The 26,600-nt window shown below is 30.2% G+C and overlaps 1 long non-coding RNA gene across 1 annotated transcript; it reads left to right on the plus strand.

Annotated features, from left to right (window-relative positions):
• Positions 1-14,045: 14,045 nt before the first annotated feature.
• LOC130675205 (uncharacterized) lies at positions 14,046-16,368 on the plus strand. Its single transcript, XR_008991238.1, has 2 exons — positions 14,046-14,889; positions 14,971-16,368. It is a non-coding gene; the product is annotated as an uncharacterized LOC130675205 (long non-coding RNA).
• The last annotated feature ends 10,232 nt before the right edge of the window (positions 16,369-26,600 follow it).

Raw genomic sequence — 26,600 nt, forward strand, 5'->3', positions numbered from 1 at the left:
TTTTTACTGATAACCTTCATTTTCTTGATCAAAAAGATTAATTGTCGAAAAAAATTGAAAAAACAAAAAATTTTTCAAAAATTTTTTTTTTTTAAATTTTTTTTTCGAAAATTTTTTTATTTTCAAATTTCTATTTCAAAAATTTTTCTTTTTGTTGTATCTGCAATGATTTATCATTGTCAAAAAAAATTTCTCAATTTTTTTTTACCGCTGTAACTGTATCTGCTTTAAATGTCAACTTAACAAACATACACTTTGGGTAATGGTAATGCCGGCGGAAAAAAAAGTTTGAGGAAATTTTTTTGACAATGATCAATCATTGCGGATACGACAAAAAAAAAATTCTGAAAATAAATAATTTTTGAAAAAAAAAATTTTTTCCAAAATTTTTTGTTTCTTCAATTTTTTTCGACAATCAATCATTTTGATCAAGGAAATGAAGGTTATCGGTAAAAAAAAAACATTTTCAAATCGAAAAAATGAACAAAATCCGAGAAACTACCAATTATGGTGATTTTTGACAAAATCGATAAATTTAAAGCTTGAGGGCACTAAGAAAGAAAAATCGCAGCGATTTGAACTTTTCAGGGTTTTTTCAGGACACTTTGAGGTTGAACAAAAGACGTAGATAACCTTTGTTCATCCGTTATATCCAAAGTTATAGCAAGATTTCCGAATATCCTTCAATTTGTGAATTTTGACCTGTTTTTTACTAAGCAATATCGCTTTAAAAAAATTTTTTTTATCAAATGCCACTAATTTTGCCTTATAAAGAATATTTTTCAGTTTTCAAAACCCTGATTCTATTCTCTGTACGACCAATACATCCGGAGTGATTGATTATCAAAGCCAAAATGGACTTTTTTGCTTTGATCAATGATAACTTGGCGCCAAATCGTTGCAGAGACTTTTTCAGGACGCCAAAATAAAGGGCATAAAATTTCCTAGAAATGTCATACGGTCGGATTATTCAAAAAACTTTATTGACGCCCATAGAGGTATTGAAATACCAGCAAAAATTTTGAAAATTTCTTTTTCGTTGGTTTTGTTATGATTACTCCGAAACCGTACATGATGAAAAAATTTGAGGTCCAGATCTTAAAACTAGAATCTTGAGGTTCCAATTTGCTTTTTATAATCTTCTTATACGACCATTTTTCACCGAGTCACAGCATGTTGAAAGTCACCTAAAAATTTCGGATTTTTTTTCTATCCCTTAATTTTTGTGACCAGTGTATAATCAGATATGAGTCTATGTATGATCAGGTCTGATCATATATGAGTCTATATATAATGAGATATGATCATACTTGGCTGTTATAACTCCATTTATAACCATATATAAGTCTATACATGATTAGGTCTGATCAGACATGGCTAATATAAATTCATGTATAGTCGTGCATATATATGATTGGATCTGATCAGACATGACTGATATAAACTTATATGTAGTTATATATGTCTATGTATGATTAAATCTGATCAGGCTTTATTGACATGAAACCTATCAATATTTGTTTATGTATATAGTTCCAATAAATATATATATATATATATCAGGGATATGGAGTAGGAGTTTCGCTCTTTTTACGAAAAACTCTTCTAGCGAGTACTCCTGTGACTAAATAGCCTAAACTCACTCGTGAGCGATCCCCACTACTTTGCCATCTAGTTGAGCTCCGAGTAAGAGCGAAAGACATTTTTGGTATTTTGCTCCACTCGGGAGTTTTTCGTCGACTCCTTATAGTCCAGTCGAGTTAGGTCCAAAAAGTAACTCTTGCTGGTGATAATTCCTGGCCGACTAATTTTTTCACAGAATGATTCAGAATATGCTAAAACTACGACAACCGAAAAAATCTACACAAAAAGTGCGTCGCAAATATGTTTTTTTATAACAAAATGGTCAAAATTCCGGTTTAACGCAAATATCTAACAAACTATAGCACATGGATAAAAAAACCCTTTATAAAACTTGAAGAAAAAAAAATAATGAATAAAATGAGCCCTCATTTAAGTGCCTACGAGCTGGAATTTGTAAATTATTTAAATGTTAATTAATTTTCTCGTCAACTCGATGTTATTTTTTATCCATCAGCTGTCCCGACGCCGAAACTTCCCGAAGTGTGACGATGTATGACGAAGCTGCTCGCGCGCTCGTTCGGGACATTTAAAATTTGAAAAATTACTTTTTATTTTCAAGCTGAAAGTCATTAATATTTTATTTAACGAAAAAATTAAATATTAATTAAATTTTTATTCCTATTAAAAATAATTAAATGGTTTAATTCTTAGCTTTAACGTTTTCAAACAATAGTAAAAATTTAAAATATGTTCTTTTCCGTAATTTATTTTATTTTTTGTTACAATCGATTGCCTAATTTTTCAAATTTTTTATTATTTTCATTCCAGTTGATGGTCAGCTATATATAAGAGCTATATATAAGAGAGTTTTGTAAAAAAATAAGTAAATACTTGCAATGAAAATATATTAAAATTTTTTTATTTATAATTTTAAGAAATTTGAAAAATTAGGCAATCGATTGTAACAGAAAATAAAATAAATTACGGAAAAGAACATATTTTAAATTTTTAATATTGTTTGAAAACATTAAAGCTAAGAATTAAACCATTTAATTATTTTTAATAGGAATAAAAATTTAATTAATATTTAATTTTTTCGTTAAATAAAATATTAATGACTTTCAGCTTGAAAATAAAAAGTAATTTTTCAAATTTTAAATGTCCCGAACGAGCGCGCGAGCAGCTTCGTCATACATCGTCACACTTCGGGAAGTTTCGGCGTCGGGACAGCTGATGGATAAAAAATAACATCGAGTTGACGAGAAAATTAATTAACATTTAAATAATTTACAAATTCCAGCTCGTAGGAACTTAAATGAGGGCTCATTTTATTCATTATTTTTTTTTCTTCAAGTTTTATAAAGGGTTTTTTTATCCATGTGCTATAGTTTGTTAGATATTTGCGTTAAACCGGAATTTTGACCATTTTGTTATAAAAAAACATATTTGCGACGCACTTTTTGTGTAGATTTTTTCGGTTGTCGTAGTTTTAGCATATTCTGAATCATTCTGTGAAAAAATTAGTCGGCCAGGAATTATCACCAGCACAAATCCTTAACTCGACTGGACTATTAGAAATGCTCGACTCGCGAGTCGAGTGAGAGCAAGAACTCCTGAAGTCACTCCTGAGAGGAGCGAGTCGGTCCAAGACGCTTGACCAAAAACTCCCTCCACCTTTGTTCTTCTCGAAGCTCGCTATACGGAGAGAGGTATCTGCTTTACCATAATGAAACGCCATATGCTAGCGCCCTAAACTTGTCGTCGTCATAAATTTAAACTTCTTTCTCATGTTCTCATTATACTCACAAAATTTTTTTTACTTTTTTTGTATGAGCAATAATTTAAAAATTTTCTAAGAAATCGATCCGACAATGTGTTTATCAATAAGTTGCGAATTTCGTTAAATGGATAAATAACTTATCATGTCAAGAACGATTATGCAATTAAAATTAATTTTTTTTTCTATCATTCATTTATTAAACTACTTATTCTATTATTAATATTATTATCAATAAAAAAAAACTTTTATAGAAAAATCGACCCAACAATGTATAAATGAATCGGAATTTTCATTTGATTCATATATAACTTGTCAAGACGATTTTTTTTTTATTATTGACTAACCGTAATGAAAAAAAAAAAAACTTCATTTTGAAAACGTTCTCGTGATGATTTTTTAAAAAATTATTAATTTATTGTAAATAAAAAAAAAAATTTACTTAGCAAACATTTTATGTTCATGAGGTCAAAAACGTTCTTAAATTTTGTGAGGTCATTTGAAACTACAAAGTTAACGGGAAAAAAAATTTATTACCAGACAAAAAACCCTACGCAACTACTTTTTATTAACAAAAAAACGCGTTTCACGATGCGACCGCGGAAATAAATGGCTCTAAAATAAAAACTGTTCACAGGATCAGGTCATCTAATAACTTTTATTTCGTAGAGGAAGAATCATAGAAACTGTGTACCGAATTTACCATCAAAATATTCGACACATTTCAATTTATTAATGTTTAAAGTCAAGAACGAAAATTTATAAACAGTTAGCCATAAGTATAACTATTGATAATATTTATATGGTACCATGATTCTTGATCCCCCGACAAAATATCCCCACGACAATAAATTCCCGACAATTAATCCTAAATAGCCGGAGTTTTTTAATAAATTTATTCGTTTAAACGATAAACCACCAAATATTAAAAGAAAAAAAAAAAAGAAAAAATTTTTGTTTGCAAATAGTATTTTGAAATGTATAGTAAGAATTGTCTAAACACAAATCTAAACCTTTAAAAAAATGTGTTTTCGGTAATTTAGTATGTTTTGATATTCTATCCCAGTTTTTTCTTACAATTGCTTTAACTAGTTTTAATGGTAAGTTTGTAAATGATGAGACTACGTCTAGGGATATTAGAATGTAATCTGAAGGAATGTTGTTAAGTTTGTCTATTTATTTCTTAAATTCAAAACTATTTTTAACAGCAGAAGGTTGTTTTTTTCTTGTTTGACTTAAAATGTTGGTGTACCATTTGTTTCGATTGTATATCGGAGAGTTTACTGATGAAATGATGATTCGAAAAGGCATGTTGGGTTTATGAATTTTGGGTAATGCATATGCTCTTGGTAAAGTACTGTTGTGTGTGATTAGAAAATTTTTTGTATCTTTGTCAATGTGTCCTAGTCTAAACCAAGTATTTTAATCAAGGTATAATCATGGTTTTTGTGTATGTTTGCTCGGTTATAGGCCAACGCAAACGCGGGTAATAGTGTTGCGCCCTTTTATCATGGTTTTTGTGTGTGTTCCCTGTTTAGAAGATCTCATAGAATCCGATAAATTCCCATAAAGATTTTATAAGATTGAATGAGTTCTCTGAGAAGTGCTATAGTTAAGTATAGGGCCTTATACATACAGCTATAAGAATCTATCGGATTTTTTAAGCAGGGTTTATTCGACATTAGACCAACATATACGCTTGTTCCCGTGTTGTGCCCTTTAATAATTTTTTTTTTATTTAAATTTTCAAAAACTATAACGAATTCGAAAGATAACTTGTCGGGGTTTTTTTGTCATAGGGATAATTTGTCGGGGACATTTTGTCCAGGGATATTTTTTTTTGGGATATTTTGTCGGAGGATCAAGACGCCTGATACCATTTATATATATTGTATATGGGGTATTCTATGCCAAATCACCGAGGTTTTGACCCGAACCCCTTTGATTTCGCTGAAACTTTTTTATCATTTTTTATCCTAAAAAAGGCATTTTTATGAATTTTTTCAGATTTTTTTACCCGACGCAAAAAAAGTTACGGATTTTCGAAAAAAACCGCTCTTTTTTTTTTAAATTGCTATAACTATCTCACAAATTAACCTTTCGGCACTTACTTTTTTTTCAAAATTTGTGTTTTCAAATGGTGTTTTTAGAACAAAATACAAAAATTTTTTCAGAAGTCACGATGTATGAAATATTTCAGTTTTTTCAAAAAAAACCGTCATTTTGTCGAAGTCAAATTGGGAATTATCCTCCGAAAAAATTAATCCTTGTCCCTAATACACGTTTTTGTAAAATTTTATTCAACTTCTGAGCTTTTAAAAACAATCCAAAAAAACTTCAGCGCAAAGTCATATAAAATAAGCCAAATTTAGAAATTTTTTTATTTTCAATCGAAAAAAAAATATAAAGGAAAGTCGGCACAAAATGGGAATAGCCGGGTTAAATACTGTCTTAGTTGAAGTTTTTTTTGAGACAATAAAATTGACAATCGAAGGTTTCGGACTTCGACAAAATGACGGTTATTTTGAACAAACTGAAATATTTCATATATCGTGACTTCCGAAAAATTTTTTGTATTTTGTTCTAACAACTGCATTAAAAAACACAAATTTTGAAAAAAAAAAGTGCCGAAAGGTTAATTGGTGAGATAGTTATAGCAATTTAAAAAAAAAGAGCGGTTTTTTTTAAAAAATCCGTAACTTTCTTTGGATTGGGTAAAAATATCTGAAAAAATTCAGAAAAATGTCTGTTGTAGGATAAAAAATGATAAAAAAGTTTCAGGTAAATCGAAGGGGTTCGGGTCAAAACCTCGGTGATTTGGCATGGAATGCCCCATACAACGCAATAAACAAATCGTCAAAGTGTCAAAAAAAGAATATGTTAAAATTCTGAGTGTTGAATTTTTAACATTTTTGTGTGTTAATTTAACACACAGTATTTATCTTGTTCAAACAGTCGCAATTGATAGATTTTTCAACACACAAAAATGTTTTTTTATACGAAAGTAACACTTTTTATATGTTACTGTCAAGCCAACATACAAAATACGTTAGAAATAATATCGACTATCACAAAAGAATTCTTGGAAAATTTGTAACTTTCAACTGTTACGTTCTGGCTTTAATTAAATTTAAATAAAAATTTTTAGAAATTTTTTTTTTGAAGTCTCGAATTATTTATTCGCCGCAGTGGGCGAATAAACTGTTCGACACTTCTTAGAATCATAATTAAACAATAAATTAATAAATCGGTACTTTGTTGGCGATATTATTTTTATTCACCGCCAACAATGTAACGGAAATCTCTTGCGATAAGAGAGACGCCGTGGCTCGCGGATAATCTAAACAGATGACGATGCATGAGACCCGGGCCACGACGATTCTCTCATAGGAAACCTGAGATGCAACGTTAACATTTTGATAATGTATAATACCAAGGAGTGACAGAATCAAGCCAGTCGTTAAAAGTCAGTCGTTAAAAGTCAGTCGATTAAAGTCAGTCGTTTACAAGGCAGTGGATCACAAGATCTAGTAGAGCCAAGAACTCTACACAAACCTGCTGGCTTGATCCTGTCACTCGGACTTGGAGCAAAATATATATCCGTATTTCATTCAAAATACATTTTCCTTTTTAACTTTGGGCGCCGCCACTGGCAGCCCAATACTAATACACACCTCATACTGGGCGCCGTCCCCGGCAGCCTAATATTCTCACCTGTTTTGGGCGCCGATACGGGCAGCCCAAGCACTTCCTTCCCGAATCCAAAATTCATGCTTCGAGGCCGATGACGCAGGAGGTCAGGATGTGCGGTACAGCTCGGTCGCGGGATTCGAGGTGTTATCACGGACCTCACCGAAGGTCATCCGAGAGTTGGGTCGGAGGAAGTTTTTGTTGAGCTTTCGAGCTCATGTGTTGTTGAGCTTTCGAGCTCGTGTGTTGTTGAGCCGTCGAGCTCTGGTGGTTTGATCGATCAATTAAAATTGCTTTTCCCTACGAAGGAACCGAGTCTTCAGGGCTCGTCTTGTTCGCGTTCAACGGAGGCATCAAAGGAATAACTTGGGGCGAGTGATGGGGCCCATAATCGTCATCATGGTAAGTCAATAAACTTTTTTTTGCATAAAATAAAAGAAGGTCAACAGCTGACGCACCTGGGGTCTATCGACACCCTAACGACGTCAACCTGGTAAAATTAAAAATATTCTGTCTGATTAATAGATAAGCCAGAATGTAACACAACATATACGCGTTTTCAGTATGAGGACTTAAAAAATTTATTGCTGCGGGACTTATAAAAAATTGGACTTTACATATCTTCTGGAATTTTTAGAGAGAGAAAGTGGGCATAAGACGTAGGGTTCCATGATTCTTGATCCCCCGACAAAATATCCCCACGACAAAAAATTCCCGACAATTAATCCTTAATAGCCGGAGTTTTTGAATAAAACGATAAACCACCAAATATTAAAAGAAAAAAAAAAAAGAAAATTTTTGTTTGCAAATTGTATTTTGAAATGTAAAGGAAGAATTGTCTAAACACAAATCTAAACCTTTAAAAAAATGTGTTTTCGGTAATTAAGTATGTTTTGATATCCTATCTCAGTTTTTTCTTAAAATTGCTTTAACTAGTTTAAATGGTAAGTTTGTAAATAATGAGACTACGTTTAGGGATTTCAGAATGTAATCTGGAGGAATGTTGTTAAGTTTGTCTATTTCTTTCTTAAATTCAAAACTATCTTTAACATCAGAAGGTTGTTTTTTTCTTGTTTGACTTTAAATGTTGGTGTACCATTTGTTTAGATTGTATATCGGAGAGTTTACTGATGAAATGATAATTCGAAAAGGCATGTTGGGTTTATGAATTTTAGGTAATGCATATGCTCTTGGTAAAGTACCGTTGTGTGTGATTAGAAAATTTTTTGTATCTTTGTCAATGTGTTCGAGTCTAAGCCAAGTATTTCAATCAAGGTATAATCATGGTTTTTGTGTATGTTTGCTCGGTAGTAGGCCAACGCAAACGCGGGTAATAGTGTTGCGCCCTTTTTATCATGGTTTTTGTGTGTTCCTTGTTCAGAAAATCTCATAGAATCCGATAGATTCTCATGAATTCCCATAGAGATTTTAGAAGATTGAATGAGTTCTATGAGAAGTGCTATAGTTAAGTATAGGGCCTTATACATACAGCTATAAGAATCTATCGGATTTTTTAAGCAGGGTTTATTCGACCTTAGACCAACATATACGGTTGTTACCGTGTTGGGCCCTTTTATCATTGTACCCTTTAATCATTTTTTTTTTTAATTTTCGAAAACTATAACGAATTTGAAGGATAACTTGTCGGGGTTTTTTTGTCATAGGGATATTTTGTCGGGGACATTTTGTCCAGGGATATTTTTTTTGGGGATATTTTGTCAGGGATATTTTGTCGGAAGATCAAGAAGCCTGATACGAAGACGTAGTGTCTTTCTCTAAATGATTACGTCTGAACGTATCCCCACGGACAAAGATTATGATCATTCATAGCGAGTAGGTAATCGAATGTGAGGGTAATTTTTATAATTAATAGCTTAGCTTTGGTAGTTTAATTTTTTTTCACCGTATTGTTAGCGTAAGAAAGTAATAATTTTTAAAAATTAATTTTTTCTTAAAAACAATATCTTATTGTTTATATTCGTTTTTTTCATACGTTGATCATTAAAATAAATTATGAAGGAATCGTTTTTTTTTTAATCATAACTTGCTTTTTTAAACAAATGACAGAAAAAAAATTGATTTTTGTCAATAGTTTGTTCATTTATTTATTTTAAGATTTGTTATAAGTAATTTTTTTTCTTAATTTGAATTATTTTTTAGAACATAAAAAAATACTAAAATGGCAATCCGCAACAAAATGTAAAAAAAAATTTTTTCAATTTATTACAAATCATTGTGATTTTGGATCAAGACAAAGTCCAAGCACTGATTCGATTTCTCAACAAACAAATTGCTGTATCTTTGCAACTATTGCAGATACAGTTTTTGACCAAGTCGTTTTTATTCAGTATGACTGAAGCTTTCTTATAAATTTTTAACCTAACGGTTGTCTGTTATAGTTCTCTAACTACACGCATTTGTGTATAAGAATCAGCATATTTTCTATTTCTTACAATGCTTATATCTCATAAACATATAATGTTGTAACAAATACTCTTCCGGACATTTTTGTTACCCGATTATTAAACTATTCAAATATATTGTTTTTCTATTGTTAAACTTATTTGTTTATGTTATTTTGGAATAAAAAATGTATACCCGAATAATTATTTTCTTTATACATCGAATAGAACTTGAAATTAATATTTTTATAATAAGGAACTTCGTTACTATCTGGTGTCCCACGACATCACACGGTTTTTTTTAAATTTAGTAGAAATTCTTTAATTTTTTTCTCCGTGCAAAAAATGATTAAAAAAACAAATATATTTGAAAATTAATTTTTTATTTAAATAACAGTATCCTTTAATTTGACCTGTATTGAATAATAAATTGATAATTAATCAATGTCTTTGACAAAAAAAATCTGTATTTCGAAACAACTGGTCTCCTTTCAAAATATCATTATAAAAGAATCTTTTTAAAACTTTTATTTTGTCCGAAAAAAAAAATAGTTTTTTTATTCGAAACTTTCAAAGTACATCATTTTACCTCAAATGCTCTGTTTTTTTTTTAATCACTTATAAACTCGTAATCACACAATATTGAACAAAACAAATTTTTATTTTGAAAAAAAAAAAAAAAAAAAATGTCCTGTAATTAAATATTATAGAATTATTAACTATATTCTATATTTTAATATGAATTCTTATTCCCATATAAGAAAAAAAATTAAAAAATAATGGCCTAATCTGGCTCAATTACCAAGTATAGATTATAAATAGAATATTCTTATTTTTGATTCTATAAGTTATTCGCTAAATAAAATATTCATTTTTTATTTTAATACAAAAAACATCATACAATTTGTATTTATAAACTATTTAAAAATAATAAAATTGAATTACTTATTTATCTAAAGAATAATTTGATAAATAAAATTATTTCACTTTTTTAATATATTGAATAGTTTAAAAAACATATGTATGATTTATCGTTTGTTTTAAAATTAATATTTTTTTCTTTACAAAAATAAATAAACAAATACTTCGAAATTAAAACAATTTTTTTATATTAACTGCAACGCCCTATAAATTAAAAAAAAAATATTAAACACTATTTTCTGTTTATTAAGAAAATTATATTAAATTTTCATCAGTGTAGATATAGTAGAATTCAGTGTAGATAAAGTAGAAGTCGCTCCTGTTGTATAGCCGCCAGGTTGACTATAGCGTGAATAGTTCTTTTAATTCGCCCTTCGGAACTTGGAGGCGTTCAGCTCGCGGAGAAATGTGTAAGATTAAAATGCGCGCGATATTACTGTTTAAATTTGAATTAGGTTTTAATATACTCGTCGGAATTAATATTGAATCGCCACACTTTCCTTTCCGATATAGAAAAGAAACAGGTGACAACAGAAGTCCTCTGGAATCAAGCTAGTTACAAGAACACTACCACGGCCATGTGGAAACGTAGTCGAGACATTCCCGTACAAATACGCAGTCGGCACAACACTAATGTGAGTCCTTGGATCACCAAACCATAAATTCCACCTTCTGTACACCAAATTTCAAAATTTTGGTGTATGTGACACCCAGCCAATCCTAAATCAACCAATGACAACTTCCTAAACGAAACAAAAAAAAGGAAACCAAACTACCCTCGGCTAACAAATTCCAGAATTTAGATACAATGAATGAATAAGTACATGAAAACACAATTCTAGGACAATACAAGCGTATCAAAGAAATAAAAAACCTGCCTTATTGTTATTTCGCAACTTTCAAAACTCTGATGCATAAAACCAATTACCTCAAACACCATACTTCATCTGTATTTATTATTAATTCCGCCCTTCAACAAACCCAATCCATTATTTATTATGCAAATACTTCTATATATAACCAAACTGATTATTCCAACGTATAAATTTGTTTATGGAGTTTTAAACAATTTCAAATATTATTTATTCTACCGCATTAACATAACTTATTCAAAGAAAGATTTGTGATAACAGAATTTAAATATTATACGAGCCTATTGGTCACTTAGATTATATGAAAGGGGATTATTTTGACTAACTACTTGATGATCTTGTCGTCGTGTCGATGAGAGGACCAGTCGTCTGATGATGTGCCCCGATGCCGTCGTTGATATACCCTCTGGATGCCGATGATGAATACCAAGTCCTCAGGAAGCCAATGGTGAAGTTGATTTTCCAGGAATCGATGATTATCTCGAATATATGCACTTGTCTTGTAATTATTATTCGAACGTTTTTAAAGCATGTGATTGAAGGAGTATGATATATTTAAATACTCGCGGCCTTACAATCACCCAACTCCGGTATACACCCAATGATCTGAGGGAAACCTCAGATAGAGTGGCGCTTAAAATAATAAAGATTTTAGCGTATGATCGCAATTACACTTTTACTGCACTTTAAGTTTATACAATTAGTTTATTTAATTTTTTGTTTAATTAAGTTGAGATGATCACTACTACTATTTATTTTGCACAAATTAATTTATTTATTTAAACACTAGTCCGAAAGAGTCACCGTTTTCAATGATACACACGTATTATTTTTGAATTTAATGTCTTTTCGCGCACTTTTGATTGAATTTTTCTCTCCCGAGTTGGCGAATCCCACCGCACTGTCACCAATGTTGTATAGCCGCCAGGTTGACTATAGCGTGAATAGTTCTTTTAATTCGCCTTTCGGAACTTGGAGGCGTTCAGCTCGCGGAGAAATGTGTAAGATTAAAATGCGCGCGATATTACTGTTTAAATTTGAATTAGGTTTTAATATACTAGTCGGAATTAATATTGAATATGAATTAAATTAACTCGTTCAATTTAAATAAAACTGTATTATTTTATTCATATATTTTACACAAAAATAAAGACGAACTTATTAAAATATCGTTTCTAAATTACCAACGTTCAAGTGGGTTACCACGCTTGGAATAATCTCTATCCGAATTGTTGAATCAGCTTGTCCTTCGTCTTCTCCAGCGATCCCTTTTTAAGAGAGGGGGTAAAATGAGTAGTGAGGGTGTTTTCGTGTGCTGCTGTTGAGTCCTACCGTCACTTGCTTTCATCCTCTCTCAAAATGAGTGAGTCCGTGCAGACTTTGACGTCACAGCAGCTTCAATTTATCTGGACTGTCGCTGCCATGGAGTCTCGCCATATTGTCTGCAGCTTAGTCCCAGCAAAATAATCCCTTAATTGTTTTGAATATTTTGGGAAAGTTTTGCCAACAAGAGGATTACAGTCATAAAAATATGGAATTAAACATCTGGCAGAGGATCCTCGTGGGTTTCCCCAAAATATTCATTTATTTTATACTCTAAGTGGCCATTACAATACTTGTATTCTTATTTTAGTTTTTTACTTTATATCTAATATATATATATATAAGGTTTTCGTAAATTCCCGCCTATAAATATAATTTTTTTATTTCATTTTCTATAAGATGGTCATAGAGAGCGCTGTGTAACCCGTTGACTACACAACACTCCCAAATAGCTCTTTCTCAATTTTTACCCCACCACAATTTTAAAGAGTATTCGATTTAAGCATCCAAGTTTCGCTCCTTTCAGGAGTTTTTGCTAGAAGAGTCTCTCTTGAAATACTCCTTAGAGAGTAACTCGTAGAAGGAGTATTACTCGTGACGAGCTACATTCTCTTGCTCTTCGTTAGAGTTACTCATCAACAGAGCGATGAGTAGGGAGAGTTTAGGCATCAATACTCTCATGCGTCCGAATCCTACAATGAGTTTAACTTCTAAGGAGTGGGGAGTTATCGAGGAGCGAAGGGCTTTTGAGGAGTAACTCTCTATCCCTGATATATATGTATATATATATATATATATATATATATATATATAAATACATATATAAACTTTTGAACTGAATGTATTTCCTGACTCAGCTCATCGAGCTGAGTTTAGAGGTAGCAAAATTTTTCGAAAATTCCATCATGAGGACAAATACAATAGTTAGATTTTCATGAAATCTACTAATTTCATGAAATCTACCAAAAATTTAAAAGCCGCTTCTTCATTAATAATTTTTGATTCTTAACTTTTAAACTCATAAACATAAAACGTTACTTGTTAGATCTTGAAAAGCTCATAAAAAAATGATTGCATGTAATAGCATTTTCGAGCTTGAAGAGCTCAAAAATATATATTCACAGTGATGTTTTCAAGCTCCTGAGCTCCAAAACAGCGGAAAGTTTTGGGGCTGGCCCGCAGGGCTAACCGACGCCCAGATTTTTTTTTCTTTTTACCTTAGATTTACTAAATAAATAACGCAAAGATAAAAGAAAATCCGGAGAAAATTAATTTTTTCATTTTGATAACGATTACACAATTAAAGGAACAAAACTTGTTCCTTAAATTGTTTTGCAAAACTTTGAGCAATCGAACCGGACAAACGATTCAATGGATCAATTTGAAAATTTCCGGGCTTTTTAGGGGTACATTAAGCTGTAAAATCACCTGGCAGCAATGAACTTTTAATCAATATTTGCAAAGTAGCGATGAGTTGACTAAAAAACCAAAAAATGGCCATTTTTTGTGGGTTTTGCAAATTGATGTTAAGGATAAATAAAAATTTTTTTTTGAAAAATCGAAAACGAAGCTTGTAGGGAATTTATTCAAGTTTCTCAAACTGTCCTTCTAATTACTGTGCGACCATTAGTTGCTGAGATATCGATAATCAAAGACAAAAAGATCCTTTTTCATTTGAAGGCTGATATCTCAGCAGCAAACTGTCGTACAGAGAAACAAAAAAAGCAAATTGTAGCTGATTAAATTTCCTAAACGAGCCGTGAATTGGTTTTTTTGAAAAATATTCTTCCGGCCGCGTAGACCTAAAAAACAAAACTAAAAAATTTGGAAAAATTTTATCTCGACATTTTTCTTATGATTCCGTAAAAACCGTGGCTTAAAAAATTATTTTGCTGGAAGATCTTTAAACTAGAGATTTCAATCTTCAATTTTCTTTTTTTATTTTTTCGATACGATCATTTTTCACGAACATACAGCCCTCCAAAAATCACTAAAAAATTTATAAAATTTTCTTGTTCCTTCAATTTTTTGGAAAAGTGTATAATATATCCACGATATCAGCTTATATGAAATCAACCTATTGTAGACTTTTTAAACTATATTATAACCACAAATATACTTACGGTAGTTATTTGTCAAATGTAAACAATGCTTAATTTAATCAACTAATAACTACTTGCATACATTGCAGAAAGCTCAGTAAACCATTTTCACTTTAAGCAACTTTAGTAAGAAATATCTCAAAGATAATTACGTGAAAAATACTAAGAGTTTAAATAATCAAATCTATTATCAACAAAATTATCAAAACGTGACTGGCGTAACTCACAATTCTAATCTATTGATAAATATTGAACGTGCTCATTAACATATTTTACAAATTCTCATTAAACGTTCGCAGAATCGTACGTGTTGGAAATGGTGTTTTGGAAAACAGAGGAGTATCAGCATGATTTTATTAATCTAAAACAGTTATAACGTTCTCTACTATTCGTCACAACCCACGGTTGAGTGTGGTGTGTGCAGAATAGCCGTTATGGCCCACCGATGGTGAAACTGAAAATAAAAATAATAAACCAAACCAAAAATATCCCTTGGAGATGCCCACGATCCCCACTGGACACTCAGCTCTTCCCAGGCTGGGTTAGAAAACCGAATTGGGCGCCAGTTCGTGTGCCCCATGAACAAAATAACAAATAAACAGGAAATAAGAAAATGAAATGAAAAAAAAAATGAAATAATCGAAAATAATCAGAGAGCAGTTTCAGGTGTTGGAAAAGGAAAGCAAGAAAGAGATAGTGTGCAATAAATAAATAATAAATTTAAATAAATCCCGGGTTGGTAGCCATTTAACCCGATATATTTTAAATTATAATGCTCAGCGGGTATATAAAACAATAATAAACAATAATATAAGTAATAAAGTCACTTTACAATATAAATTTTTGACCAATAGTCAATTAACGCAAACAATAATTATATAAAAATAGCCGTCTTGCTATCACTCGCACGTGATAGCCAATATAATAATTATAAATAATAATTATTAGGCGCACACATACAATTTTATCCCAATATTAATCATTAAACTCAAAACAAATTAACACTGATTATAAATTAAATCGTTATCGCAACATAATAAAGCACCCACTGGTGATATCTAAATAATTGTAAAATACTGTTCAAAAAATGCTAAATACTTATCAAATAATAAGTTACATATGGGTCGATATTTAACGCAAAATAATAAATAATACAAATAATAATTATCACATTAACTCATAATGTTTTTTCAAATAATAACTAATTAATTAACTAATTAAGCAATAAACAAGTGTTCCCAATACTCTTCAAAATAATTATTTAAAAATGTAAAATAGTAATTGTAAATATTAATAATTATTTACCGCCGACAACACACACACGGTCATCAATAATTAGTCAATCAAAGATAATAAATTAACTGGTGATAATTATTTACCGACAAAGTATACAGACGGTCACTAATAATTATTAGGAATGTAGAGTAAGAATTGCAATTATCAATAATTATTTACCGTCAGTCATATGCACGGTCACCAATAATTATTTATAATATAATAACGTGAATATTAATAATTATTTACCGTCAATAACATATACGGTCACCAATAATTATTAATAAAAGTAGCATATTTTTCCAAGTTTTGGATTCCAGTTTGTCGCCAGGACAAATGAGTACGCAAATATATCTATATTTATGACTCTCTTTCTCACTCACACGTGAGATATATACTAATGGCCACCAACGCGGGACAAATTACACGCCAACGTATTAGACACAAAGGTACTTACAGTCATCGCCAATCTCTAATACTCATACCGGCTCCATCGGTTTAGATTTCAAGGCAATATTAATTAATGGCCACAATTCCAATCAATATAATCTTGCAAAATGCCAGTAAGTCTTCAATTGTGCAAAGTAACTCAATTGGCGTCTCAATTTAATTTAATATTCGGCAACAGCAGCAACAGCACACCTTACTCTCACAAAGGATTATCCACGTCTGGCCATGGCAGCACGTGAGTCCCATGCCGGCACCTCGGCCGGCGCCATCTTATAGTGTTTTCTCATTTCAACCAATGGAGCACTATATCTGTCGCATGTTAATTCACTCATCGACACCAACATGATGCATGACTTGTTTGGCATGTAATTTGTCAATTCCCGACATTAAATGACCATTCCCTTTTCAGAGCCAATCAATAATATAATTTTATACATGAATATTCCATTAGTTTAGTTATAAGACCCGTAAATTTATTTAAAATAAATAAATTTACTGCGGCCAACTGTTGCGTTGCCGCGCATGCGTCAACCAACCAAAATAATAATAATAATAATAATCATATGATAAATAAATAAATGCGCAATTATTTATTCCGGCGGCTATAAAATCCATTTGCCCGTTTATAAAATTCAGTAAATTTTTCTGAATTGTACGCAATTTGTACCTAGTAAATTAAACAAATAATAATCACACAGTAAATAAAATAAAAGAATACATAAAATAATAATAATAATAGTATGATAGTAATAATAATGGGTGAGACGTGCTGAGCAGCGTGTGCTGCCATCTGTTGCCCTTCTCCGACCTAATGCGAAGATGCCGCGATATTCAAATATCGTGACACAGTGGTAACTATTAATTGAAAAGGTTGCTTCCTTATCGTCATCCAACGGTCATTCTATTCTAATGTTTTCGAAGTGTGGAACGAAACGTTTTGAGTAAAAATTTTCATATGATATTCTATATGTTCATATACTTCCTCATGTCGCAGAATTTGATACATACGAAATACTATCGTACGAAGGTCGATACGACTCAATTTATGTAGATAAATTGAGCGAAATTTCGCGTATGTTTCTACTTAATCTTCATCCACGTCTCTTTGTATGCTCTCGGGGGAAATAAATCCAATATGGCCATGAACGATTTCAACACAGATTGCCGTACATGGAATAAATAGCTAAGCATGACTGAATATGATTATATGTTGGAAAATATAAGTATATTTAGCATGGAATCCCGTGTAGGAACCACCAGACATACGACAATGCCGATGACTGGCCTATTAATGGCTTGCAATCATTGGCCGATGATCAAAGTACCAGTATTGGGCCATTAATAATTGATGAGTAGCCCATGGATCTCGTATCGAAATCGCCAGTTATACACTTGGTCAGTCATTCAGCCAATGGTTGTCTGATCAATAGGTAACCGGCCCATAAATTTCGTATCAAAGGCACTGGTTAGACAATCGGCCAGTCACCCAGCCGATGGTAGACCGATCAATGATTATCGATGGTTTGCCGATGATTAAAAAACATTCTTAACCCAGTCGTAAGCTATGGAAGGCTGACAGTATTTTGATCACAATTTTCGTGCTATATTATAAGTGGATGAAAAATTGATCTATTATTAATTTTATAAAATATTTAAATATTAAAAACATTTAAATATTTATTGATATATTTATTTAAAATATAGTAGAACTTCTATAACTCCAACTCCAAGGGAGAGGCAAAAAAACTCGAGTTCTTGAGTTTCCGAGTTACAGAGGATTTCGAGTGAGGCAGCAGGAGCTGTCAAAATTGATTTGTATTGCAGTAAATCCTAACTAAGTCTAAAGGTATGATAATTTTACAATCGCCTACAGAAAACCTGATGTCAGCTATAAATTCCATTACCATTTCGTAAAACTGGTAATCCTAATAAGATACTTACATACGGTTATAATTTTAAATTCGAGATAAAGAGGTCCAAAAGTATGTATTCGAGTTATGAAGGGGAAAAATGTACAGAAATAGCTTGTAGGGACTCACTGATTATTTCGACTTATAGAGGGTAAAAATTTCGAGCAATGGAGGTTTTGGGGCTTGGAAGGAAGGGGATGAAACATTTCTTTGAGTTTAGGAGGTTTTCGACTTATCGAGGTTCGACTTACAGAGTTTTTACTGTATTTTATTTTATTTTATTTTGTTAAAATTTTTTTTACTAACAAAAAGTGATTCTTGTCGTTTTTTTCGTTTTCAGTTTGAAATTTAAACAAGTTATGCTTTAAATTATTATTTATTTTTCTTTGGGACTAGACTATAGATTCATATACTTGTGGAAGTTAGTTGAGACTATAATCTATGGTGAGACCTCATTCCCTATACGTGGTGTGTTAGATGAAATTATAAAAAAAAATATTTCTTATTTTATTTAATTATTTATCATGTCGCACAATTATTATCGAGTAAGAAAACACTATGAATTAAAGTCTGTAGATGATAATGGTGGTAATGATTGTAGAGGAGTTAGAGATGAGGTGAATAAATTTGAAGATTTGGAGGTTAATCATTTAGAAACTCCAAGTTATAAATTACTATCAAATACTATTGATCACAGTGATCAAGTGATTGATAATAATGGTGAATTTAATTATTGTGCTAGTGATAATCCTGATGTTAGTTGTGATAGTGATGGACTATTTATTATTCCGGGAAAAAATGTTTTTATAAAATTTTATACTGAAAATGGCCTGGTAAAATTTTATCAAATTTTATAAAGTTTTATAAAATTTTATGAAGTTTTATAAAATTTTATAAATTTTTATAAAACTTTATAAATTTCATAAAATTTTACCAGGCCATTTTCAGTATAAAGTTTTATAAAATTTTATAAAGTGTTATAAAACGATTTTTTTTTTCCGGGACGTGTCACCTATCCATTTAATGGCCAACCTCGATGCTGCTTAACTTTTGTTATTGAAGAATCGTAGTCTGCTCCGCTCGTCTATTGGTCACTTGTAGCTTGGAAATATTCGTGGCTGTATTTATGATTACTCATGAATTCTTATCAGCCATATTTCATAGTATTAATTTATAATTATATATAAAAAAAAGATTTAAATAATTCAACTATCGACTGTTTAATGGACATAAAATTTTAAAATTAATTAAATTTATTGATTTTTCATGATTTTTATTTTTGAATTAATGGCGAAACCTTTGAACTTTTTCTTGAGTAACGACGATTTAATTTGAATTAATAGTTGACAAAATAAAAGTTTAAAAACATTAAATTCAAAATTATCACATTATGTAATATATATATATATATATATATATATATATATATATATATATATATAAATATGTAAGAGAAAGGGGTGGCGGGGGTAGGCAAAACGAGGTACTTCTAAAATATTATAAAAAAATTTTTACTTTTGTAAATATAATTGAGCATTATTTTGAATTTTTTCCGTTAAACTTTTTCAAGAATCGAGTGCCGGTCGAAAAATGTTAAAGACTTTTCTAGTATGATAAAAACTATTAAAAACTTTTTTATCTTCCTTTGCATCCAATAATTGTGTAAAATATAATTTTTCTTAATGTAAACAACTTACAAAAAATTGTGATACAATCAAACTTATTCAATATTCAGAATTTTTTTTTTTCTACATTTTTCTGGGGGTACCCTGCATATATTTAGGTAATCAATTATATTTTTTATAATATCATTTCCATATTTGTTTATTACCATATTTTGCCCGCAAAAATGAAATTTTTTTTATGGCCATTGAAAATTTTATTTATTTACTTTGAATTTCTAACAATTTTTATAATAATTTGTAATAAACTTTATAAAATTGTGTGAAATTTTATCAAATTTTACAAAATGCTACTCTACACTAGATGCAATAGTGGCATCAAGTTCTCTAAAGTTTTATGAAATATTATAAAATTTTATATTATTTTATAAAATTCCATACAATTATATAAAATTTTATCTAATTATTACTCTCCTTTTGAGATCTTACTTTATAAAATTGTATAAATTTGTATAAGATTTTATAAGATCGCATATAATTTTATGAAATCGTATACAACTTTATAAAGTTTTATAAAATTTCATCTAAATATTACTTTTCTTCTAAGGAATTACTCCATAAAATTATATAAAATTGTATATAATTTTATGAAATCGGATAAAACTTCATAAAATTTCATACAATTATATCAAATTTCATTTTATTATAACTTCCCTCACTAAGATCTTACCTTATAAAATTTTATAAGATTGTATAAAAATTTATATAATTTTATGACATCGTATGAAAGTTTATACAATTTCATAAAATCTTATAAAATTTCGTACAATTATATAAAATTTTATCTAATTATGACTTCCCTTTTAAGATCTTATCATATAAAATTTTTTAAAATTTTATAAAATTCTATGAAATTTGATAAAATTGTATAAAATTCTATAAAATTTCGCTGTACAGTCTTATAAAATTGTATAAAATTTTATATAATTTCATAAAATTGTGTAAAACTTTATAAAATTTTGTTGTAATTTATACAATTTTATAAAATGTCATGCAATTTTATAAAATTACATTTATTTATTACGTTCCTCACTCAGATCTTACTTTATAAAATTTTAGAAGATTTTATAAGATTTTATAAAATTGTATAACATATTATAAAATTGTATGAATTTTTATAAAATTTTGCTGTAAAATCTTATAAAATCTTACAAAATTTTATAAAATTGTATAAAATTTTATATTATTTTATAAAATTTTATAAAAACATTTTTTCCCGGGATGTAAATAATGTAGTAATGATTACACATAAGTATGTTAAATTTTTCTTATGTTGATTTATTATAATAAATATTCAATAACATCTTCAGTTTAATTATTTCAACTATTGCAAGTTTTATTGTTGAAAAATTTACTTTTTAGATTCTACGTCGTATTTTAAATTCAAAATTTATTATTTATGTGCTGTCTTTAATTATCATCATAGGGCCATTCCAGTATACTATGTTCGGCCAATGATAGTTTTTCATGGCTGGACCCAAGTTAGGATCCAGCCGTTACCCGTTGAACGGCCATTCTTGGTTGCCATAACTGTGCCAGGCTAGTATGTTTGGCACCTAACCATTGCCCGATAGTTGGCCATTCATAAAACCCTACTCGGGATAGCTATATATCAAATTTTTGATTAAACGACGAAAGAAACATTTGTGTTTCTTTCTCTACCAATTTTTTTAATCCTTTCTGCGGAGCAGCGATCAGCAGATACCCACTTAGCTATATTTCTAATCAAAAAAGAAAAATTGATTGCTCAAGAAATTTCCTATTGGCAGAGAGCTTGACGAAAACGACATCTGATGGTTACAAAAAATCATGCTCGAGAATTATAAAAGATATAAAAAATCAGTGTAAAAAATAAAAATTCGTTATAAAATCAAAATATAAAAATTTATAATGATATAAATAATAAAGTGCAATTTTATTTTTGATAGAGAAAATTAAATTAAATATATATTTCAATAAAGAAATTAAGGATGAAAAATTTTAATAAATAATAAAACTATTATTTTAGTATTTAAAATGACCACGGGGATGTGCCGATAGCGACACTCATTATTTTAGAATAGAATAAGGTTAACCGATAAAATCAAAACAAATAATACATGACAACTACAATGATAAAAGTTTGAAAAATAGTAGAATAGTAAATTAAATTTTTCAAGTTCTTTGGCGAATAAGCCTACAGGTTTAAGTAAGAAATCGAAATTTTCACGATTTTTGGCCAATAGATTTACAGACTTGAAATTTAAAATGAAAATTACCTACGATACGACGAATTAAATAGTGTAATTTTTTTCTTTTAAATGACACTGTTGGGGCTATGCGGCGCGTGAGGAATTGAAACTTTCACGTCTGTGACCACAAGACCTATAGACTTTAAAGGAATATTAGCTAAGATACAAGAAAATTAACAACGCGGGAAAAAAAATTAATGTATAATTATATAACATTTTATATAAATGCTTAAATAAAATTAGATATGAGTTTTGGTTTGATCTAATTTTATAGAGTTATACATAATTTTATATAATAATGTATAACTTCCCGGAAAAAAATCATCAGGCCTGATCATGCTTGATCATGCATGAATCATGCGTGACCATTTAAAATCACGTTCAATCGTGCATAATCATGCAAGACGAGAAAAGAATAGTCACACATGACTCGTGCAACGTCATGCATGATCAAGCTCAGTCATGAATGATCATTCATGACACTGCACGAATTATGCATCGTCATGCATGACCATGTAAAATCACGTTCAATCGTGCATGATCAAGCATGACGAGGAAAGCATAGTCACACACGATTCGTGAAACTTCATGCATGACCAATAGTCCAGTCGAGTTAGGTCCAAAAAGTAACTCTTGCTGGTGATAATTCCTGGCCGACTAATTTTTTCACAGAATGATTCAGAATATACTAAAACTACGACAACCGAAAAAATCTACACAAAAAGTGCGTCGCAAATATGTTTTTTTATAACAAAATGGTCAAAATTCCGGTTTAACGCAAATATCTAACAAACTATAGCACATGGATAAAAAAACCCTTTATAAAACTTGAAGAAAAAAAAAATAATGAATAAAATGAGCCCTCATTTAAGTTCCTACGAGCTGGAATTTGTAAATTATTTAAATGTTAATTAATTTTCTCGTCAACTCGATGTTATTTTTTATCCATCAGCTGTCCCGACGCCGAAACTTCCCGAAGTGTGACGATGTATGACGAAGCTGCTCACGCGCTCGTTCGGGACATTTAAAATTTGAAAAATTACTTTTTATTTTCAAGCTGAAAGTCATTAATATTTTATTTAACGAAAAAATTAAATATTAATTAAATTTTTATTCCTATTAAAAATAATTAAATGGTTTAATTCTTAGCTTTAATGTTTTCAAACAATATTAAAAATTTAAAATATGTTCTTTTCCGTAATTTATTTTATTTTCTGTTACAATCGATTGCCTAATTTTTCAAATTTCTTAAAATTATAAATAAAAAAATTTTAATATATTTTCATTGCAAGTATTTATTTATTTTTTTACAAAACTCTCTTATATATAGCTGACCATCAACTGGAATGAAAATAATAAAAAATTTGAAAAATTAGGCAATCGATTGTAACAAAAAATAAAATAAATTACGGAAAAGAACATATTTTAAATTTTTAATATTGTTTGAAAACATTAAAGCTAAGAATTAAACCATTTAATTATTTTTAATAGGAATAAAAATTTAATTAATATTTAATTTTTTCGTTAAATAAAATATTAATGACTTTCAGCTTGAAAATAAAAAGTAATTTTTCAAATTTTAAATGTCCCGAACGAGCGCGCGAGCAGCTTCGTCATACATCGTCACACTTCGGGAAGTTTCGGCGTCGGGACAGCTGATGGATAAAAAATAACATCGAGTTGACGAGAAAATTAATTAACATTTAAATAATTTACAAATTCCAGCTCGTAGGAACTTAAATGAGGGCTCATTTTATTCATTATTTTTTTTTCTTCAAGTTTTATAAAGGGTTTTTTTATCCATGTGCTATAGTTTGTTAGATATTTGTGTTAAACCGGAATTTTGACCATTTTGTTATAAAAAAACATATTTGCGACGCACTTTTTGTGTAGATTTTTTCGGTTGTCGTAGTTTTAGCATATTCTGAATCATTCTGTGAAAAAATTAGTCGGCCAGGAATTATCACCAGCACAAATCCTTAACTCGACTGGACTACAAGCTCAGTCATGAATGATCATCATTCATGACACTTCACGAATTATGCAACGTCTTACATGACTATGTAAAATCATGCCCAACCATGCATGACTATATATATATAACGGGAAATTAATCATCATGCATGAGATTGCATGACTGAGTACGACTTTGCATGAGCATACATGACTATGCCTGATTCATACAAAGTGATATTCAATCATTTATGATCATGGATGAGAATGTGCAATTCGAAATGTATAATAATGATTATAATTAAAAAATTTTGTTGCTTAAAATTTATTATTTAATAATTTAAAACTATTATGTATATAATTTCCTACACGCAATACATGGTGCATTGTTTTAATTCGATTCATTGTTAGAAATAATAGTTTTCCACTTTTACGGATAGGCATCATATGAGTTGTATTCGCCTGATGTTCAACATTACAGAAAAATTTTGTATGTTCAATAACAAATTCATCTAAAACAAAACATGTTATTTTCTCGAACTCCACGAAAAATTGTATTGAACTATACATAACACCGGCACACAAAAAAAAATTGTCTGGACACCGGGCGCCACCTATCTACGGGTATGTTTTTCGACCCCCTGATCATTAATTTCAAGTCAGTTTAGGCCGCCCAGCCATCAATTTCGAGTAAATTGCAAAAAATAGCAAAATTTCGATCTGTTCAACACTAATTTCGATCGTACTTTAATCATAAACCGTTTTAAATCTATAAAAATTGTAAAAAATCATCAAAAATTGCAAAAATCGAAGAAAATTGGGATTATCTTATTATAAAAAAGTTTGTGGATCCGGATTGAAGAAGATTTTCATGTAATTTAATCTGCTTGATCTGATTCTGCAATAAATTTGGCCCATAGTCTCCTCAAATATTCATAAAACTGCAAAAAACCGATAAAATAGCAGAAAATTGCTGCTAAATAAATGGAAAAAATCTTTTAAACACAATTAAATAAATTTCTGGTATTTTTTATTAACAAAATACAGGATTAAAATCTGGAAATGCAAAAAAATTGTAAAATTTATGGAAATGACGTATAAATAGAATTAGAAAAATGATTTTCCCAACTTTTAAACTGTTTTCCGGTGGTATCGAACTCTGTTATTTTTAAATGATCTACGGAGTGGATTTCTCTTTCGTTTGTTATTTTCTTTTGGTATATCTCTTTTGAGTGTCCAGCAATAGTCTGCCATCATGTTGATATTCCAATTTCCTTGAGACCTAGTCTCCATTTCACTTATGTCTTGATGAAAACGTTCTCCCTGTTCTCCACTGTACTCCCCAAGATTCTCAGGAAAGTGGTCGATGTGAGAATCTAGGAAGTGTAATTTAAGAGTCGTTAAGCATCCTAAATATTTGTAATTTGTCACTGATTCTTTGACTATTGTCCTGTAATTTTCACTTTTATTATTTCCTAAAAAGTTATGACACACATTTTTGAAACTTACCCAAGCTGCTCTCTCCGTATCATCCATTTTACCTATAAAATTAGCATCCTGAAATAGAGTTCTAATTTGGGATCCATTAAAAATTCCCTCTTTTAATTTGGCACTTATCGCCGGAAACTTTTCTCTCAAGTACTGAAAACAATCACCATCCTTGTCCAGAGCTTTGACATATTGTTTTATGAGACCTAGTTTGATGTGAAGTGGCGGTAGCAGATAGTTTGAAAGCTGAATTAATATCGTTCGTATTACATTATGAGTACCGACATTTAATTGCACTCTCGTAGGCCATTCTTTTTTCACATAGTGATTCTTTCTGTCTCTGCTATCCCTCAAACATAGATAGCAAGGATATTTTGTGAATCCTGATTGTTGGCCTACAAGAAGCGTTGCGATTTTGAGATCCCCGCAAATTTGCCAATGGTGTTCTGAATACTTTATCTTATCCAATACAATTCCCAAATTTTCATAGGTCTCTATAAGCTTCGTCGAATTGGCTATTGGAATTGGCGCTAATATGTTTCCAATGTGAAACAAGACAGCTTTGAGACATCTAGTTGATGAATGTATAGAGTCTTCACTCATCGTCTTTATAGAAATTAGATTTTAATTCATCAACCAAGCCTTTAACATTGGAACAGTACACCACTGAGTTCTCATCGTCCTTTGTGAAAAACTTCCGGAACTCCTCTTCTCTATTCCGATAAAAGTAAGCCGTTACCTCTTTAGCTAACAAATTTTTATTTTTTAGTCTTGATGCCAGTAATTCAGCTCCATCCTTAGGCAAATTTAAATCTCGTATGAGATCATTTAGTTCTTCTCGACTTAATGTTTCAGGGTCTTTCGTTTTCCCATCTGGCATGAAATCTTCATCTTCGGGATTTTCATCTTCAGAAATTTCTTCTTCCTCTTCTTCTTCCAG

Source organism: Microplitis mediator, chromosome 9 (genome assembly GCF_029852145.1).
Source record: "Microplitis mediator isolate UGA2020A chromosome 9, iyMicMedi2.1, whole genome shotgun sequence".
Taxonomy (NCBI): Eukaryota; Metazoa; Arthropoda; class Insecta; order Hymenoptera; family Braconidae; genus Microplitis; species Microplitis mediator.